Below are 22,480 nucleotides of genomic sequence, written 5' to 3' on the forward strand. Positions count from 1 at the left end.
TATTCTATTAAAAGTTGACGACCTCGGTGGCGCAGTGGTAAAGTTCTTGCCAATGAACCGAGAGGTCCCGGGTTCGATCCCCGGTCGGGTCATGATAGAAAATGATCTTTTTCTGATTGGCCCGGGTCTTGGATGTTTATTTATATATGTATCTATTTATAAAATATAGTATCGTTGAGTATAGTATCCCATAACACAAGTCTCGAACTTACTTTGGGGCTAAGCTCAATCTGTGTGATTTGTCCTAATATATTTATTTATTTAAAAAAAAAAAAGTAATTAAATCACTAGATAAGGCTAAAGCAAGTCTAATCCTTACTGCGATTACTTTATCAATATAGGTAGAATTATTGTGACCAACCATTGATTTTTTAAGAATAAGTAATTATTCTATCTTTTTAAGAATAAGTAATTATTTATCGTAAGATAAATAGAAGTCAACAGCCAAATTAAGTCGCGCGCTGCAAATTGCAAATACGCGTCTTGTACAACATTCTGAGACAATATATAATATAAATAATATAACAACAACAAATTAATAATATATTTAGCATCTGTGTGATTTGTCCTAATATATTTATTTATTTTTTTAATAGAATTTCATGATCGATTTCCTTTTCTACTCAACTCGTTGTGTTTTTTTTTTAAGTTTTTCGACTAGTTATTATATTATTGTAATACGAAAAAACAAAGATCGATTGATGTTTCGTGTAAAACAAACGACGGATCTGCAACATCAGCAACGCGACTAAAAGCAGAATGTTTATATTTCCTCTTAATGAGATATTTCCATGGTTCGTATGAATGAAATTTCGACCACCTACCAGGTCTCTTAATGAATACAACAAATTAAATATATAAGTATTCTATTTGGTTGTATGTATGTTACTACTATAATGAATTAAAAAAAAAAAACGTGCTATTAATGTTACTGCGAATATTTTTTCATAATAATCTTCATCATCACCAATAAATTTAAGAATGAGGTTCAACTCTGATACGAAAATAATAATCTTGTTTAATTGAATAATATTTTTATTTTATCTATGACAGGACTGGCAGCTAATACTATTCCATTCCTGTATAATAATGGAATACAATTTAATTTAAAATGTAAATGAAAAAATAACATAGAACTGAATTTGAATTCTAACAAAATACGAGGTCAGAAAAACATAAAAAGATTAAAAAAAAAAATTAGAAATCGAATCATGAACTTGTCATTCATAATTATAATTTCTCATTTCAAATATGAGAATAATTAAAATATACATAATTAAGGTCACCCAATACAGATTAACGTATTTAATTTGTGACCTTTAATTTAGGATTAAGATTCATTTTAATGAAACGGGCATATTAAATAGATATTATTTGTATTATAATCTAATTTGCAATAAATAATTATTAAAAATATGATAAAAAAAATAAATGTATAATTTTGTTAAAGCCAAAAAAAATGTCACTATTAGGTACTTGTTGACATCTCAAACTGATATATGAAATAAATATTAATATTATATTTTAAAAAACAGGTTTGTGTATATAAGTAATCTCGTTTAAAATACTATAAACTTAGTTATTTATTGACCTAAGAAATATTAATGAACTTGATATTATACTTTATTAATTAATAGATTATTTGAGATAACACCTATTCGCATAATACGACAATTTTTGAGGTCAAAAGTCCAATTTTAATACGAACAGCTTTTATAAATAGTTAATATTTTCTGTTAGTTGTGTGAATAATATCTACAAATTGTTATTATTTAAAATTATAAATTTAGCCCCCCATGGAAAACGAAGCTCGTCAAAGGTTCCAGGTTCGAATCCTATTCGTACTCATGCCACATGACTTTGTATACAAACCAATCTGGCTTATGTATAGTAGTTTTCATTGACCACTACTAGCTGCACCCCGGAGCTTCGCTCCTGTGGGAATTTCGGGATAAAACGTGCCCTATGGGTTATTCCAGGTTATGTTCTACCCGTGTACCAAATTTCATAACAATCCGTCTAGTAGATTTTGCGTGAAAGAGTAACAAACTTACATCCTCACAAACGTGTAGGATAAATACAAGTACCTACTTAATACAACATAAACGGTAGACTTAAGCAAAAAACTTATTATATATATATATATATATATATATCACGCGTGGATTTTAGGTTAAGTATATAAATATACCTCAAATGATCTTGTTAAGAGTCATCAAGAAGCATCAAACGCGATTTTAGTTAATTTTATTTATATATATATATATATATATATATATATATATATATCACGCGTGGATTTTAGGTTAAGTATATAAATATACCTCAAATGTTAAGAGCCATCAAGAAGCATCAAACGCGATTTTAGTTAATTTTATTTTTTATTTTTATTTTTCAAAATCCAACGAAAATGACGATCCTTTGACATCATTGACACCATTCTTAACTGAAAAATGTCACCATATCAAATAATTTCGAACCTAATTTGTGTCCACATAAGGTTTATAATCGAAGCGAATGAAGAATTTGTGGAGTAAATAAATCTCCGATGAGAAATTTCAGCGATTTGTTACCATACAAGATGCCGAATAGTCGTAAAGTTTGAGATTTTCTGTGGAATGCTTTTCACGTTCAATGTTAGGGTGACCAAGTTCTCTGACACCAACTTCAATTAACACAAAAACCTGATTTCAGACGACAAATTCCACTTGTGTGTAAGCAAAAGAAATTAAAATCTAGAATATTACCTCTCGCAATTATTCAATATGTACAAATAATTTTATTATTTTGTGCGGTTGTCAAATCCGAAAAAACCTTCCCAAAATCACGAACGACTAAAAAGAAGAGTTTACTTAATGAAAATAGTATTGAAAGTAAAGTGTGACAGGCAGCCCATAATACTTGACTAAATATTTGAGAGTGCACAGTCAACTGCATGTCAAGCTATCCAAATTAATTGCAAATTCATCGCAATTACCACGGTGCATAAAAATACTTGTATAACTTGATATGCGGTCGACGGATATATATTGAAAATCATACTGAATAATTTACTAGTGTGCCATTTTCCTCATTTAGACCAAATCTGTAGCCATAGGGAGCACTAAACAAAGAATAAAAGATAAAAAAATAAAACTCACACAGTTGTAGCCCCACATCCATTTACTACAAATAAATACTACAATGATGTAAAATGTGGTCACCCTATTCGGTAAACTAATGGACCGAGGGAACCGCTTTGTCGAACTCAAACGATATATTGACAGACCACTTGTGCACACTATTTCCGGCATTGTTAATAAATAGCCATTTAGTGTACCTTTTATCCTACCGACGAAAATGAGATATAAATGTGTCAAACGGCTGCCATTGTCTGGCTAGGAAATCGACAATTAAACTGATTTGAAATTTTTATTTTTATTTTTATTTATCATAGAATCAACAGCACTTGAACAAAATTACATTTTATCTTACAGGGTGGTTAATCTTAATGCCAATTAATCAAAATCTTGTTTTGTAAATCATAAAGTTATAAACAGCTTAGAACAGAAAGGAAAGAAAACAATAGACAAACATGCATGTTGCCTAGTATGCGACCAATTGTATAAGCAATGTAGCAAAGTTTTGTTTATTTAATAAATATCATTTCATTTTATCTATTTAAAAAGCACCTCAAGTCTTTATTAAACGATAAATGTTATTATACTTTAAATGATTTCTTTAATGATAGACTCGGATAGAATTTAGGGCTAGTATACATTATAGTTCTTTTTTTGTTTTGTATTTGTAGTGGATAGCATGCTCCTCTTTATTTATTTATATTTGCATACCTATATTCGGTAAAACGTGTGTGGTCTAATTCATTTTGATTATTTGTACTCATGTGTTTTTGGCAAATAAATGTTTTCTTTCTTTCTTTATTTCAAACAGGGACGCATCACGTTATGTGTGTAATGGGTATACTAATCAATTAGACCAATGAAATTATCTGTTACGTAGGATGGAAGAAATAAGTTTTTGAAATGCCGCTTTGGAATGAAAGAAAATGTCAACAGATGTTGATATATTATTATAATTATCTAAAGTGCGTAAAATAGTTGAATGACTTGCGTAACTACAGTTGCAGATAGGAACATAGAAAAGATTGGTTTGTCTTGTGCGTTTTACGGATGTTCTAAATTGTAAGAATAAATAGCCATTCAAGAAAATCTTAATTATCCTGATCCTAACTAATATTATAAACGCGAAAGTAAGATTGTTTGTTTTTACCTCTTCACGCTCTGTCTACTCAACCAATCTTCTTGAAATTTTGCATACATGTAGTTTGAAGTAATGGACACGAACACATGGTACCTTTTATCCCGGAAAATTAACGCAGGCGAAGCCGCGGCTAAAAGCTATTAGTAAATAATCACACATCATAGTTTAAATTTCTGTTTTTGCCATGACTTTATTAAAATGAGTGTAAAATCTGCAAGTACATTGGCATAGTGAAATTTAAATAGTATGCCTATAAATAAATATAAATATATTAGAACAAATCACACAGATTGAGCTAGCCCCAAAGTAAGTTCGAGACTTGTGTTATGGGATACTAACTCAACGATACTATATTTTATAACAAATACATATATAAATAAATATCCAAGACCCGGGCCAATCAGAAAAAGATCATTTTCCATCATGACCCGACCGGGGATCGAACCCGGGACCTCTCGGTTCAGTGGCAAGAACCTTACCACTGCACCACCGAGGTCGTCAAATAATACCTTTAAATAATAGGTATAACGTTCCCATTTTCTAGAGACAGTTCTATATATATATATACACCTATGTCTGTCTAGTCTATTCATTACCCAGGACTAGAATAATAGTTGGTTGCAACGTTTACGATAACTTTAACCTGCGCAGAAAAACGCAAAGTACGCCATTTTGTCTAAACGTCGGCGGCGCGCACGTTAAACTCGATGATGACTGGTGCAACTCACCTTAAATCTTGTCCTCGTATTAAAAGACTGTTCTTTTGTCTATTTGTCATTTTGAACAAATCAGCTTTGATCTCACGCTGATTTATTTCGACCAATGAGCGGCGTTAAACAGTTGGGAACGTGATTTATTTTTAAACCCGGTGGCAGCATCGACAGATATGTAATTAAATGCATATGGGATATTCCGTGGTGAAACAGAATAATTCCGTTTTAATAATTCCGTGGTAATCACGCTCAGTTGGTCACCTTATTCAATGGAAATTGCATGCTGTTTTTTAAGTTATTTTGCTAAATTTCCAAATTTTCCGGCCGGCATAGTTTGTTTCTCACTAGTCTGAATTTGAATGTGTGATCATTGATACACTGTATAGCTTTTTACGGCTAAATAAATGTAACTCTCACATTTGTTTATTGACGTATTTAAAAGAACCCTTTCTTGCGGTGCGGTGAAGTTTGTTGCGGCGCCCCACTTTGCGCTTCTTTGCGCGTCCCAATTCTTTGTGGTCCAGTCGCCCAACAACCTAGGCAGGTAAGTCGTTAGGTTACATATAAGCATGTTTGTATATCAATCAATTAGCTATGGAAACACGCTAATATCTTCACGATATTATAACACTTACGTTTTATCGACTCTAAATCGCTTACATTTTGTAACTGGCTATAAAAGTTACTTACATTGTAACTAAGAAGTATATCCTATCATAGTATTGTATGAGTAGTTCAATTACTCATTCTGAAAAGGATGGAAACATTTTGAAGGAAAAATGTTGAAATTACGTATTTATAATGTTAAACAATATCGATGACACACTAATATTCTTCGAAGCGCACTCCATTTTCAGATAACGTACAGTCAACAGCACACTGTGACAGCCTGTTCATGTTACCCTGCATGAATCTCCACGGCGGCGGCGCGATAATAGCGTCGAGTTTACAATGAATTTGAATAGGTTGATGTACTGTTGACTGTACATAGACAGCACATCAACCTAAGGTGACTTGGAATAGGTAGATTTATTTATTTTATTTACGGAAGTCTTATAATATAAGATAGGTAAACATATGTTTCAATATATAAAACTGCTAATGACAACAAAACATTTTTTTCTAATCTCATTCTTCATTTCAATGATTACATTTTGTCCATGTTACGAAACACATTCGTTCAAACTAACCTCGTCTAAAATTCTCATTTTCATGGAATTAGTAGGTACTCCTTACTAAGTACTTACTAAATCCATGCTCATTTTATAAGGAAACTAGGTTGATTTCATCGTCTAAATTTTCTGAACCAAATTCTTCTTATCGTGTGTTTTCTAACACTGGTGTTGGGTGTTAGATATAAAACCACGTACTTTAACACGACCGTAAGATTTTTAAAATAAATTGGAGTTTTCAATTGAAATAAAAAAAAAACCTTTTTGCTTCGTGTCTGGTATGTTTAGAGAGGGAAATTTTGTCTAAAATTATTTGTTAACCGAGTCGCCACTGTTGGAAATCCCAACACTAAATTATATTTTTATTTTTTACTATAGCAACATTTACGCTCACATTTAAAAAAATGCTCCTCTTCCTCTTTGTCTTTCATGACAATAAAAAGTGCTCCCAAGTAATCTCGGCATATTTATTTAACCGGCTCTGAAAAAACTACAATAAATTACAGTCCACTGCACCACGAGCCGTCATTTATACAGCCACTATATTAATAATAATATTAGATTGCCATATGCCGTTAAGCCTTGCCATTTGTACACAATTTGGTTGTAATTTTGTGCAATGAAGTCTTAAATAAATATAATGAATTTAAAGAAAAAAAAATGGATAAGTACCCACATAATCATAAATATATTTTAATTACTTTACCTCTAGTGGCAACATCACTGCTAAATGGAACTTGTTAAGCTGAGATTTTTCTCAGCTTAACAAGTACAGCGTTTTCGCTGTGGGTTGCATAATAATTATTATTATTACAACTATGTATATTATACTTAAACTATATTATATAACTGTTTGTTTTTCCGAAATAAAATTAAAAATAAAGAAGAGGATTAAGATTGCTGTGTCCAAAGATTATACTGTAATGTACTGGCCAACATTTTAAATAATTGGCAAAATATTTTTATATTGTATTTTATGCTATTTTTGACAATAATCGTAAACATATAAACCTCACGACAGAATTTAAAGAATGAGAAAAAATTGTGTGTAAAGCTGTGACAGCAGTCTGTGATACTAGCTTATACATAGGTATGACTCATGCTTACAATGCTCTCAAAGGGTCGCAAGTTACGATTGCTTGTTCCCGCCCACGTGCACAACCTTCCGTGTTGCCCTCATTTCTACCTTATGCCTCTTTGGGAGCTGTAAATCTCTAGACCTTATGTGTCAAGGGTTCACAACGGTATAGAACATATTGTATTGTTATACGTTTTGGATAGTTTTCCGGATTAATGAAATTCTTGGAAAAGGCAATGCAAAAATTGGTATTTACAGGATATTCTTGAAAATTGGGTCACAAGTTCGAATGGTGGAAAATTAATTATTCTATAGTTATATGTATTGAATATTTTAAGGTAGAGTGGATAGCATTAAAATTTGTATATCTCTTTGAATTGAAAATAAACTTACCCTGTATTCTCTCCTTCATTTCAACGTGCTTCTAATCTGAAACAAATGAAACAGTTAATCATAATAAAAAACTTTTATGGGTGAATTCATTTTTGAGAAAGTTTCATTAGCGTCGCAATTTTTTTTTTTAATAAAGAAACATTTGTTTTCTAAATTAAACATTTATAAAATTAACATTGTACCAGTACTTTACTTATTTATAAAATAATATAATTAAATTGATTAGGTACTGTGCATGGTACAATTTAATAAACACTAATGACAGCACGCGGCGGAGTTTGAAACGCTCGTGAAATTCAACCTTGTGTAGACGATTTGATACGAAAAGAGATCTAGAGGTACAATAAAATCATCACGAGCTCACATTGTAGGTATAAAAATGCATTAAATGACACGTTATAGTCATTATAACTATACTGTATTAATTAATTTTGAGATTGATCACAGTATAGTCATTCCGAAACGCAAGTAGTTTGTTACTCAAGATTTTGATATATACAGGGTTACTGGTATCAAACACAAAACCTCCTAAAGACTACTTGGGTTCGTCAAAACAAGAAACTTTTATTCTACGACTTTTCGTGATTCGTAGTTTTTGTTTTCATATTAAAAAATATATACAACCAAACTTGCGATTCTAACAGGCGATTCTACACGTTTTAACTCTGTAATACCCAAGGAACACGAGATAGTACAGTAGCGTTATGTAGCGAAATCGAACATAGAGGTAATGTTGTAAAGAAACGACATTAAACCTCTTTGTATTTATTACGTTTAGACAAAAGGCGTAGAACAAAAGATTAGTTAGTTAGTATAGTACCAGTAACCCTGTATATATATATTTTTAAATTTAGTCCGAATGAATGATTTGATTTGTTATACAAATCTTCGTATTCACTTCATGCCGCCAATTAGATAGGACCATAAAGGATGTAACACACGTCAAGCGTTGCGACGCGACGTGACGCGACGCTGCGTCTAGACGTGAGCTCAGTATGCGAGCTGTTCCGTTTGTTAACACGTGACATGACAGGATACGACTATGTGGAATTAAGGCAAGGGCCTTAAAATATAATTCATATAAAACATTTCAACCATGAGATTTTTAGTCTAATTCCATTTTTTTTTCACTCTGTGTTATTCCCTTCAATATTTACCTAAATAAAAGTCACAATAAAAATATTCTTCTTCAAAAAAATTAAGCGATTTATAGATTAGGTTAATAGCGATCTACAAAATGAAACTCGTTTCCTATGAAATATATCAAATTTCCAATTCCGGAACACAATAATCTAAAAAGTTGTAAAGCCACAAATAATCACGGCCAATGAAAGTACCTATATATTTATATGTAGATATCTATGAGAATTAGATTCAAATGCCTAGCTATATTTGAACAGGATATAAACCATCAAACGCGTGAAAACTCGCGACAAATGACCGTCTAGACTCACGTTGTCTAGACCTGACGCCGCTTCGCTCTCAATATGCGATGTGCGGTGTGTGCTATTACCTTTATAGGACCACCGGCGCAGGCGCGGCACGGTCAAATATTTCTTCGTTTATTGGACACCAGACTAACTTTCTATGAAATAATCTATCTAAAACTTTAAATTTTTTCCAAGTTCAATAAACACTTAAGTCTCAGCTATTCTGTAAATCCTATAAAAAATTTACTCCAAAACGTAAATGCGATACGATTAAATTCGCAACGTAGAATCTTTTTCATAAACATTTCAAACTTTAATGTTGTTCATAATGTGTGCGTTAGAGGCGTTTCGAATATTCGGTTTCAGGTTTTAGTCCAAATTTGACCCAAAATGAGGTTTCGGCCTAAGTTTTAGTTTTGGCCAGTATTCAGCCGGAACTTTCGGCCACGCGAACGATGTCGTGGGCAAAAAAAGGATTAAGAAAGTAAAACGTTCAGATGATAGAGAGCACATACTATAGAATAATGTTCTGAAATTCAACAACAATCCTACTAAGTAATATCATAAATGCGAAAGTTTGTGAGGATGTATGTATGTTTGTTACTCTTTCATGCAAAATCTACTGGACCGATTGTTATTAAATTTGGTACACGGATAGAATATAACCTGGAATAAAATACAGGCTACATTTTATCCCGAAATACCCACGCCATATTTCCGTATTTGCAATATTTTAAAGCTACTTTTACAGCATTTATGCTATGTAGGGCAAGCTCGCTGGTAGCCAGCTTGTAAGGAAGTTTGCTTGTAACACATAATATTTGGAATACGGCGAAGTCAAGCGACGGGGTTCCGGCTATTTATATCAAAAGCGATTCGTTTCTGTAATCCGATTTTGTTTGACGATCTGTGGTTTATTTTGTAATCATTTACAAGATTTGCATGAGCTACATAGATTTTGATTCTTCTAAAAAAGTAGAAGTATTAAGAAGGAATGAAAATAAATTAACAAAATTAGTAAGAAGAAGAAACGCACCTTTTGCCTTGATCGATAGGCGCGAGTTTCTTTAGAAATTGTGGCACTTAACGCGGGAAAGTAATCTCTTCGCATTCTTCATCTTCATCATCATTGACAGCCTTCTTTTTCCCACTGCTGGGAATAGGCAATAATTTAAAAAAATATGACTTCTAATTTTGTTTTTTTTACGCGTAAAAATATTTAATTTGTATACTACACAATAATTGATGACGACGAAAATCTGACGACCTCGGTGGCGCAGTGGTAAGGTTCTTGCCACTGAACCGAAAGGTCCCGGGCTCGATCCCCGGTCGGGTCATGATGTAAAATGATCTTTTTCTGATTGGCCCGGGTCTTGGATGTTAATCTATATATTGTATTTGTTATAAAATATAGTATCGTTGAGTCAGCATCCCATAACACAAGTCTCGAACTTACTTTGGGGCTAGCTCAATCCGTGTGATATGTCCTAATATATTTATTTATTTATTATCAATTAAAATATGGACATTTATAATGATTTGTTATTGAAACTCATTAGAGATTCAAAATAAAATTGCTATTGCAATTAGAGCTAACTTGTGCAGACTGAATTTGGAGATACCTATATCATTTTTATTCTTACTTTATGTCTCTTGTATTTTTCTTTAGCCTGATTGCTGAGCCATCCGTAAGATAAATGAGGTTTTTCCCCTTCCGATATGAATCAGGTAGGTGTACCTATATGTATGCAGACAGCAACTATGATAACCATATGTGTCACACCCCATCCCACTCGAAAACACATAATTCCTATGTAGGAACCATTAACCATTACCATGCACACGCGACAAACAATGGCGCCATCTTTGATAAAAAAAGAACAAATACCTTGCTAACTTCTAAAATTTTAATCCAACCTATTAAGCTACTTATTAGTGTGATTTTCGCTTGTACAACATTCTAAAAACGGCACACTTAAGTTTGTAATCAATATTCGACGCGCCTCAATTGGCGCACGCTCAAAACTTATTGCCTCGTATAAAAGACTCTACTATTCATACAAATAGTCGATTAACAATCGATTTAAACGATGCCTTTCCTTTTCCAATTCGTCATTCCGCGGCAGCAATGAGCGAATTGTTTACGTACGTGAGCGGACAATCGAGTGCGATTATCGATTCAGTATCGAGCGCATTCGATTGATTTGTTTGTCTTCGATGTTAATTGCTCGTTTATGGAGTTTAATCGTGTGAAGGGACCTTACTGATTTACTGGTTCTGGGAAAATGTTATTGTTGTTGAATGCATTTAATTTTATTTGTCTCACGATTGTTTAATAGTTAAAAATATCAATGGGGTCTTTAACGTCTTTGTTTTATTTTTTAAAATCTATGTATCAGCTATTAAATAAATTAAATAAATATATTGGGACAAATCACACAGTTTCAGATATCCCCAAAGTAAGTTCGAGACTTGTGTTATGGGATACTAACTCAACGATACTATATTTTATAACAAATACATATATAGATAAGCATCCAAGACCCGGGCCAATCAGAAAAAAATCATTTTCCATCATGACCCGACCGGGGATCGAACCCGGGACCTCGCGGTTCAGTGGCAAGATCTTTACCACTGCGCCACCGAGGTCGTCAAAGCTACAGTATCCTCATTATTAAGTTTCTTTCCTGAGTACTAATGATTTTTTATATAGTGAACAACAGAAAAAAATGAAGCATCGCCGTCACTAACAGAGGATTGGATTTGCTATATATTTTATATTTAGCACCCAATAGAGCCTTGTAGATTTCATTAGCCATCCACAAGCAATAAAGAAGACTAACAGAGAAAATTCCCGAGAGATAGTTGAGATCATAAAATGTTGTAAACGAAAAAAACTATGCTAAAATCTAGTTTCAATTCAACACATTGACAATTTCGGCTGAATTATATTGGTTGAAATTAGGATTTAATAAGTAATTCGTGAGTACCTACTTATTACATGGTTGTAACCATGTTGAAACATAAATTACGACCGAACTTTTTAAAGATCGAAACCAAGTCACAAAACCTTTAAAAACTCTTTGATTCTACAAAACATCAGCAGTCATATTCCAAAGTTACTCTCGGTTGCTATCCAGATTAATGTCTCAGCTTACACTACACGCAATAACCGAATACACAAATATTGCATATTTATTAACACAACATGACCAAGTTTAAACTACGTTTAAACTTATCAAAGCAAACGCATCCGGGATACTTTATTTATAGCCGATTAATACTCGGATCGTATGAACCCACATTTCAAAAACACCATTACAGCTATAAACTTTCCTATAACAGGTGAGTTAAATTTTTGCCTGTAGGTTTTTTACTTAATATAGCTGCGTCTGGCTACCGTAAGAATAGAAATAGACATACAATACCAATACAACGACTATTAGTATAGGAAGTAGGTAGGTACTGTTCGAGACGATAATCACTGGGCTTGATTTTCTAAAATGGACACTATGACAATCAGATCATTACAACACAACCAAACCACAGATTAGAGAACACTTCCAGTAAAATCTACAGACCCGTTCAGTTTCCCACAACTTGGCACTTATTATAATACTTAATGTAAATAATTTCTCCCATATCACATTCGGTTAGCCCTAATCTCTATTAGAAGAATTCGGGTCAGTTTTAATACCATTAAAACCGTAAACAAAATCTTCAGGTCAAGCACATTTTTATTCAATTTTATTGAATCTTATCGAGAATCTGACAGGCCATCTGATTAGATGACTTAATCAATAATTTACCGATTTCCATCAGCGTCTTTATTTAGATTTTGAGGTGTCATAATATTTGTAGATTGTTGATGAATTTTAATAAAATTTTAATTAGTTAATATATTTTATTTATTTACATAAACAAAACATGTTAACTAATTAAAATTTTCTTTAAAACTTCCAACAGTTCATGTCTTATACCCTCTTCATAGGCCAAACAGTCTTTATTTTCATGTTCATCTGTGTCTTGTTATATTTATTTATGTAAAAAATTTACTAATCAACATTTCCGTCACTTTATATAGTCTATTTTTCATATTTTTTGTCTCTATAATGTCTCTTTTAGTTTGTTATGTTTTAATGTGTTTTAGTTTGTTATATTTTATTTCAGTATTAGTTTAGCTTTCATGTAAGTATATTATGTCAACTTTCCATCTTAGTCAACATAGCTAGATCTGGAGAAAAGTTTGTTGATACTATTTAATTATCGGTGACATGTTACTGTTACTAGTACCTAAGCTGAGTCACTTGGCATGCGGTGTACAGTTTAATAAAAATCTTTTATGTGTTCCTGTAATGAATTGTTTAAGAAGTCTTCATAAAACCCTTTAATGTGTTTGTGTCAAGCAAATAAATATATTACTGAGCTATTAAACTTAGCGGCGCAAGCAAACGCAATAAATTTCACATCTCAGGTTTTAACATCATCGAACTTTTGTGTTAAAACAACAGTCATTAAGTGTTTGCTAACGTTAGAATGCTTAATATCTATGGTGTTTGCCATGCCTTCTTGCCTATTACTAGTTACGTTTATTTTCAAAGCTATTACTTTAGCTGTTAGTTTATTTGTTCAATTATCTGTGAAAATATGTTTTAATTACTTATAAACAAATTTTTGCACTAAAATACAAAGCAATAAGGAAGTTCCATGCAAGTAAACAGAGAGAAGGAATTCGATTCCTTGACCATCAGCTGGTCATAACTTTTCCTTTCAAATACCAGGTGGATATTTCATTTTCTAAAACGTTTTAATTGTTCACTTGCCTTGCTAACTAATTGATATTTACTACCACTTCTTTTGGTAATACAGGATTCATCTAATATTTTCAAAACCGTGGCATTTGTTACAGTAAACACCTCTTCAACACCTCCATAAAGTACTGTATTATCTACATCATTGAGTTCAAAATCAATTGCATCACAAAAAAGGTTATTAACACGAGGTATTATGAAATTAAATGATTACATATTGACTTGTATATAAAGTCTTAATCAAGTTGAACTCGCCATTGTCATGTTCCTCTATTTGTTCTATTCATGATATTTGTTTGCTGGATAGCGTGGGAGTACATTTGTCTATGATTTCGTAATGTTAAATTGCCATTGTATAAGAATTAGCACTGTTGAGTGATTCTTCAATATTCTGTTGGTTCATGTCATATAAATGAATGGGCTTTATAAACGAAATCTGGTACGCGTATTCGATGTTATTTTTAGAATATTGTTTACAAAAAATTTACATATACTTCGATAGTTTACATGTTTTTTTTTTTATAAACAGTAAAAATACAAAATATTGTTTTTTTACAACTTTGTCGACACAATCGCGGACCCGTCGACACTTCTTCATTTTTTTTTAGCATTTCTTTTAAGAAAAATATAAGTATGTAACGAATTGCCTCAAATTCTTGCGAGAACGCTTCCCGAAACACTCGCCCCATGTAATAAATCTCACGAAACTCAAACTTCATCATGTATGTGTAAACAGTCAGATTTCAGATCAAAAGAACTTATCAAAGCCATAAAAAGGTAAGTTTTATAGGTTTATTAGTCGATATACTTCCTCCTTAGTCTTTCGCAACTGCTTTTGATCTCGATCGGAATACATGGTAAATATAAAATTCACTCTCTCATCATCGCATCTTGGTTTAACTCGGTTCAAGAATCAAGAATCAAGAATCATTTATTCGCACAAAATATGGCACAGAAAGATGTTAAAATTAAATAGTATCACATATTTTGCCAAACAATGGCATGCAAGTGTAGGTACATAAATATCAATTAAACTCTAAAATTGTTAATTTCCAAGATTACATTATGTCAACAATAATTGATTTTATAATTTAATTTCAAATAAAAACACATTTTAATTTAGTCATTAGTTAGTCAAGTATAAGTAGCACATTTAAAACATTAGTTGTCATATTTAAAATTTACTGTTTAAAAATTGCTGAATATTATAGAAACATTTGTCTACAAGCAAATCAAACAGTTTATTTTTAAAAGGCCCAAGATTTAGCTCCTTCATTGTGTGGGGTAGTTTGTTGTATAACTGTATGTTGGATAGAAGCAGCTTACATTTATTTCTGGTCAGTTTTGGATGTACGCTAAAATCAACTATTCGTTTAAATAAATTTGGATGTATCTTAGCAAATACACAACATTCGTAGATGTACAATGAAGGAACCGTGAGTATTCTTAATTTAGGGGTTGTGACGCTCCGAAGCCCAGAGACCGCGAAAAAATATTCTATATAAAACTTGGAGATTCGGTTGTGATCTTACGACTGGCTACGTGCCAGACGTCTAGCTTGGAAATGCTGAAGTTATCACATGTCGTCAGCTATCTCGGCTGCTCTTATCCTTTAGTTGCTTCGTACGATATCCTCGAGAGAATTGAATAAATAATTGGCCATATTCATACACCATATATCAACCATTGTATTAGTCAATAATGGTAATATACTTAGATATATATCATGTCTAATTTGACCTGAAAACGTATATGTAAACTTCAAATTTTTTAAAATTAGATTGCGCTTAAAAATTCAAACGAACCCATACAACTGGATATAATCTAGTCTGAACCCATATGTGGAAATCACCATATCAGTCTGTCACTAGACTGCAGGCAGCTATAAATCTGAAATTAGTGACTGTGTATATCTAAACCTATATGTCACAGTCGTGTTTTAAGTGAAAACCGTTGTAGATTTATGTTAAATCGACGTTAATAAATAGAGGCGGTAAATTGGTTCACGTATTTAGGAGTTATATGCCAGTTTTCTATCATGGCACCTAAAAATATAACACTCAATTTTGGGCAGTCATCTAATCTATAATTCTTATCCTTACACATTATAAAACAAAGTCCTGTGCCGCGTCTCTGTCTCTGTCTGTTCACGATAAACTCAAACACTAATGCATTATATTCTGATGAGGTTTTCACCAATAAATATTTCCCGAGGAAGGTTTAGGTGTATTATTTTATTATATTTTACCCGAGCGAAGCCGGGACGGGCCACTTGAACTTAGTAATGTATGGTGTGTTAGTATAAATCTTCAGAGGATTGCACAACATTATATCAGTGTCATTGGCTTCTCTCATAATCTTCCAATCATAATTATAGTTCATACCACATTTTGGCTAATTCATTTTTATTTCACTACTTTCATACCATTTCCCATCATTCGGGGTCGGCGCAATGAGTCTTTTCTTTCAATTTTTTTTTTATTTGTTGTCATACTCACATCCACTCCTTATCCTCCCTCACATCATGTATTTCTTGATCTCCCTCTTCTTCTGTATTTCAACCAGTAGTGTCATACTTAAATCTGCAGATAGGAACTATCTTCACTTAAATATTCTGTGCCATAATGCCAAACAACCTGTCCTCATCCATCCATATTTCAATCGCGGCTGATCAACACATTTATTTACGTAAAGCTTCTCAAAATGTTGGGACTCTAACAGAAATAATAGTAGAACAGTAGTTTTATTACTTCTTACTTAAAGTACTCAAAATAAGCTAAAATATATTACTTAAGAACTTATTTGAGTAGTTATGTTAAGTACTTTATTTCATCATGTCCGAATGTAAGATGTTTAATGTATGTCTGTTGCAAGAACATGATATAAATATGAGTAACTCGGTAAACCAGCACTTAAAATTATCATTATAGCGATGACAGGCTCACCGGACAAACATTTATGGTTTTTGAATACCAAAAAAGGAATATTTTCATTTTACGAGAAAAACTAAAAGTTGTGATTATGATTTCTTAAAATTGACAACTTTATTTATTTATTTATTTATCATACATAATGCTACACTTTAATGCTACACAATCCCAAGTTTCCATAGACCGGACGAAGGAATATTTATTATTATTATTATTTTTAAATTAGGACAAATCACACAGAGTAAGTTCGAGACTTGTGTTATGGGATACTAACTCAACGATACTATATTTTATAACAAACACATATATAGATAATAATCCAAGAACGTGGTCAATTTGAAAAAGATCATTTTCCATGTTGACGTGACCGGGGATCGAACCCGAGACCTCCAGTCTGGTATGATGGGCCTATCAAAAAAATGTCATTTTCCATCATGACCAGACCGGGGATCGAACCCGCGACCTCTCGGTTCAGGGGCAAGCACTTTACCACTGCGCCACTGAGGTCGTAAAATATCTTTAGTTTTTCATTGTGACCTGTTTTGATTTGTTATCTCGTTGATTATTAACCACAATTTAATTCGGAACATGTCGTATATATCAAAAATATAGGCATTATAGGGTTTGCTGGCTGGCTCCATCGGCTGTGTAGCATTGATACCCAGCAAGCTGAAGGAACCCTTGTGGGTATCAATTAGTTACCAGAACCTGGCTACAAAGCCTTACATACGAAGAAACAGAAGTACTGCTTCGGCCTATTATTTAAAATGTTCCAGTGGTAGTGATGATCCCATCACTACTATTCCCAAGAGACAATCGTAGGGCTGATCATATTAAACCTTTTCACCTTGAAAACTAAATATAGAATACCTTGTTTATATTTTGATATTTTGTACTCCTATTGAACCACTTTAATAATTAAGGATTTAGATTCAAGCACTATTTTTGTATAAATTCCCCCAACAACCTAAGTCAGGCTATCTACATCTCTGTCTCTTGTTTGTATTCTTTCTGAGGGGAGGCCTGGTGTCCTGTATGACAGGTTCCATTGTATACCTAGTTCTGGCACCAGTTCTCCACAGCAGATCAATTACAATGTTTTAGTTATAGTGTAGTCTAGAAACCTGTATTGTTGTGGCGAGAAAATAAAGTTTATATTTATTATAATTTTTTTAATTACATTTATGAGTCTTTTATGTAACTTTTACTAAGAAACAAATTAGTATAAATATTATACCCCGCTTTTAGAACCACTGTTCAAAAGCTACACGAACATATTTCACCCAGTCTATTTCGGATTCAAGTAAATTCGTTCCTATTCGGTGTTCTGTTAACGTTAAGAAACCTCACAAGTATAGCTTGTTTTTGTTACGTACAGTTTATCAATTCTGCCGGTCTTAATAGTTTCAGTGATTTACAATAATTAGATATATTTAATTTATTTATGACGATATAAATTCGCTTTACAGCTGTAAGTTAGCGTTATTAACCGGATAGTATTTAACCTACAATCATTTTAGTCTATATATCGTGTAGCTCTATTTGTAATATTTTTATTGCATGACACACACCTTTTTCTTCATAGTCGTATTCCTCATGGCTGAGGGTCGTGGTCATTACGTGGAATGAAACACACACAACAACTTTCTGACATTATTTTGTGGTTCGAAAAGGTAAATTTTATATATAAAATGTTTATTAGTAGTGTTACGTGTGTATCATATGTCGTTTTTCAAAACATTTGAAGTACGACACCTGTAAAGTACCTAGACTGGAATAAAACACCAGTACAATCAACGGCACATCAACCTACCCAAATTCATTGCAAACTCGCCGCTATTATCGTGCCATAGAGGTTCCCTGCATGAATCTAAAACTTGATTGAACTTACTGTAAAATTTCAATCAAAAGTGTTGATTTTTACAATATACAATAAATCACGATAATATCCAAAAATAGACGATAATTCAGTCCATTTTTATGAATTCCGAATGTCAATATACTTTACCTCATAAAGTATCTAATGTTAATTTTGCAACATCATACTTGCTGTATCGACTATCGCTAGAATATCAATTGAATTGATAAATCATGCCTTATACATAATGCAAGTATTTGCGTCTAAATTAGTGACTAAGCAAATATTAGATGATTTAGAAGGCTACCTAATATATTAAGGCGTTGTGCACACTCACGAATCCGTCCCTAAATAATATAAAATCTATATTTCATACTTATTAAAATAGAAATGGGAAACTCTGTGAGTCTGTCACGCTTTCACGTAAATTAATATCTACATTATCAAAATGTATGCTGTTTTGTTCAGAAACATTTTTTATAAAAAAAAAAACACACACTCACACAAAAATATTTTTGTCATACGGCACACTTTAATAGTAAGTGTTCACCACAGCCTATCAACGGCTGCACTACCACGTCAATATTACGCGCGTTAGCTAATTTTTTGGTCTAGGAACTTTTGCCACAGTACCCTATAATCATACTCTCTCCTAGCACCCTCTCCTCCCTCTCAGCCTCTCTCACCCTTCAAATCGGAACACAACAATGCAAGCACTGCTGTTTGGCGACAGAAATAGATGGGAATAACGTGATTAACCCATGCAGACGACCTTTGTACTAAAATACTTACACTACCTCTAGTGTTTTACGATGACTAATATTGAGCATATAAGTATTATATAACATTTGATAAATTCACCATGGTCTTAACAAATTGTTATCAATGCTAATCGCAATCTTGGGTCTGTTCTCCTGCCATTAATTCTTGTCGCAGCAAGTATATCGGTTGATCTTATCGTAATGTTCTGAAGTTGGCGCCTGCCTATCATTGGATAATGTAATCTCAAGCACCGAGAATAATATTGATTGTACAGTATCTGACACAACATATAATAGAACAACAACAGAACAACACTAAAAAGCCTGTCAATTCAGTTAGTGGGTGAAATGGAGAAGACACCGCCAAAATAGATAACTCTAAAAAGAAGAATCTCTTAACATCTGATGAAGAACTTTGAGATGAAACAGTAAAAGACTCACGTAATGCACGTGAGTCTATTAATAATTGAAGTAGAAATTAGAACAAACTTGGATACTTTCAATTAGCTCTTCTGATTAATTTCATTACAAAACCTTTATATATAGTTTAAATAATCCTGTTGACAGCGACATGCTTCCAATTACTGTCAACCAATGTCTACCAAAAGATCAACTTATTGATTTACAATTGAATGTTTCCAACCCGTCGTGATTATGTTTCTATCATATTGTTATTACCAGAATTCTCCGAAATCTAGATCTGACTCGAGATTAGGTTAATAATTCCTATAAATAGGAAATTCCAATCATATATTATAGTAAATATAATAAAGTATACATTTTGTAAATAATGTTTTTGAAGGTAATGTTGCAGTGGAGTTTGTTGTGTCGCTTTCTTTGATTTTTATGGTATTGCATTATGATTATTAAAAATATAAATGAAATTTTCAAACATAGCTTAGAACACTCTTGATCAATTTATCTTTGAAATAAAAAAAAATATACAGATAAATAGAACCCAACCCTTCTCCTATACACTTTCTTCTGTCATCGAGGGTTAAGAAGGCGTTAAGAAGAAATAATGAAAACTAATTTCTAAAATTAGTAGGTACTACTTAATGCAAAAATATTTTTTGCAGACATTAAAAATCCGAGACAGATATAAATCGTCTGGTGGTTTACACGGATTCGCTTTCCAGACAGATTGATATAAATGGCGGCACAGAAAAATACGAAAGTTATTAATATGATGTGGGTTTTAATTGTGCAGAAAATTTCCGCGGACATGTTCAGGGAAGTGATAAATTCGTTTTTGACAAATTTTAGGAACTCAAGTAATCTTTCATTTTTAACTGGCTACATTATAGTTTTAATGAAGCATGAAAATTATAATACGCTAACAATGATAAGTGTTTTATTCTATAGATAACTATCCGGTTATAACGAAATCTTTCTTCGATCGTTTCGAATTGAGAATATTAACTTTCAGATAGATCTCTATTGTGTACGATGATAGGATAACCAATTAAAATGTTAGTTGTGTACCATTATTAATAACTATGTATTACCGTAATCTTTTTCCATGAACATTCTTTGTGAGAAGCCTGTGGCAGGCCATCATGTCGACATCATCAGGAGCTTCATGTAATGTTCCAAATGATAGTTAATAAAGTTCAAATTCAAATCATTTATTCAGAAATTAGACCTTCACAGGCACTTTTTCTCGTCAATCTTTATATTTATAGTTATTTCTCACAAGCTACAAACTACTGGCATTTCGGAACGACCACTGCTGAGAAGAAATGCCGAAAGAAACTCATTTGAACAGTGTTGGTCCCTATCATGTCAGATCGGCTTACCATTATTGTTTCTTACAATGTTTTTTTTTTCTTTCTAATAATATATAAAAGTACATAATGTACATAGTCAAAAGGTATATCAAAACAGGTTATGATTGTGATCCGAGTGCTGATTATAATATATATATATATATATATATATATATATATATATATATATATATATATATATATATATATATATATATATATATATATATATAATGTGATGTGAAACACAATTAACTTACACGAAAATATATGAGAAACGAGATGACCAGTTCCCTCTGGCAGCACCCGTTCACGAGTTGACGCATGGGACAGCCATCGCGTAGCTCAACCATAATAGAGGGAACCTCACGACCCGGTCCACGACGCCACTACCAGATTGACCATTTGAGTGAGCATGACACACTCGATTCCCATGACTTCATATTTACAATTCTTATTCGTCGAAATAGAAATATAATTCAGACACTTGAAGATTACAAATCACGTACATGTTTTACAAATAAAATTTAAATGTCACAATATATGAATTATTATATATATAATAAATAATATTACTTTTTAGTAACTTCTCACCAACAAAACTCTGAGTTTCCAACTGCAAACCCACCAAAATAATACACATTATAAAACTCCACAAACGAGACTTCAAAGTCCTCATAATAAAAGTGTCACCAAAACAATTCGCGAAGTTTCAAATCGCCCATTTTTCTCTCAGTCCCGTCTAGCTTTTTGTAGAAATATCTAGAGGACTTTTCGATGATAAATTACTCAACTATATGGATTTGATCGGGACAGTTAGTGACTAATAAATTATTTAGTCATCTGTTGATAACACTGGAGGAGTAAACACCACGCCAGTAGGAAATTATGCAATAAACTAACGTCTTGACATAAAAAATTAAATCACATTCTTATTATGCGGTTCCTAGCTGCCGAATTACCAGGTGCACAGTATAAAAACAAAGTTCTCTCTCTCCTTCTGAGTCTGTCGGTTTCAAAGCATACTTCTTTTAACATGAAGTTTTAAATGTTTATTTCCAAAGGTTTATACATACATATATGACCACGTGTGAAGCCGGGCCAATTCGCTTGTGGTGTATAAATATGTATGTGATTACGCCTAGTTCTGAAACTAAAGAAATGCTGGCTTGAACAAATATTATATGCGTTAGATGCGTGACAAAGCGCATTGACGGATAAAAGTAAGAAAACAAGCAAAGTAGACAAAATAGGAATGGGGACAATGGAACGATATATTCTATTCATATTATTAATTCGCCAACC

At 32.5% G+C, this 22,480-nt stretch overlaps 1 protein-coding gene across 4 annotated transcripts in view; it reads right to left on the bottom strand.

Annotated features, from left to right (window-relative positions):
- LOC128675832 (uncharacterized) overlaps positions 1–22,480 on the bottom strand; it is a 180,375-nt gene that overhangs the window by 120,570 nt on the left and 37,325 nt on the right. For 3 of the 4 annotated variants that reach the window (XM_053755534.1, XM_053755530.1, XM_053755532.1), the window contains one exon: positions 7,617–7,652. The gene's annotated coding sequence lies outside the window, so the exon portion shown is untranslated. The remainder of the gene's footprint in view (positions 1–7,616; positions 7,653–22,480) is intronic. The other variant, XM_053755533.1, reaches the window with a different exon arrangement.

This window comes from Plodia interpunctella, chromosome 15 (genome assembly GCF_027563975.2).
Source record: "Plodia interpunctella isolate USDA-ARS_2022_Savannah chromosome 15, ilPloInte3.2, whole genome shotgun sequence".
In the NCBI taxonomy this organism is placed as follows: domain Eukaryota; kingdom Metazoa; phylum Arthropoda; class Insecta; order Lepidoptera; family Pyralidae; genus Plodia; species Plodia interpunctella.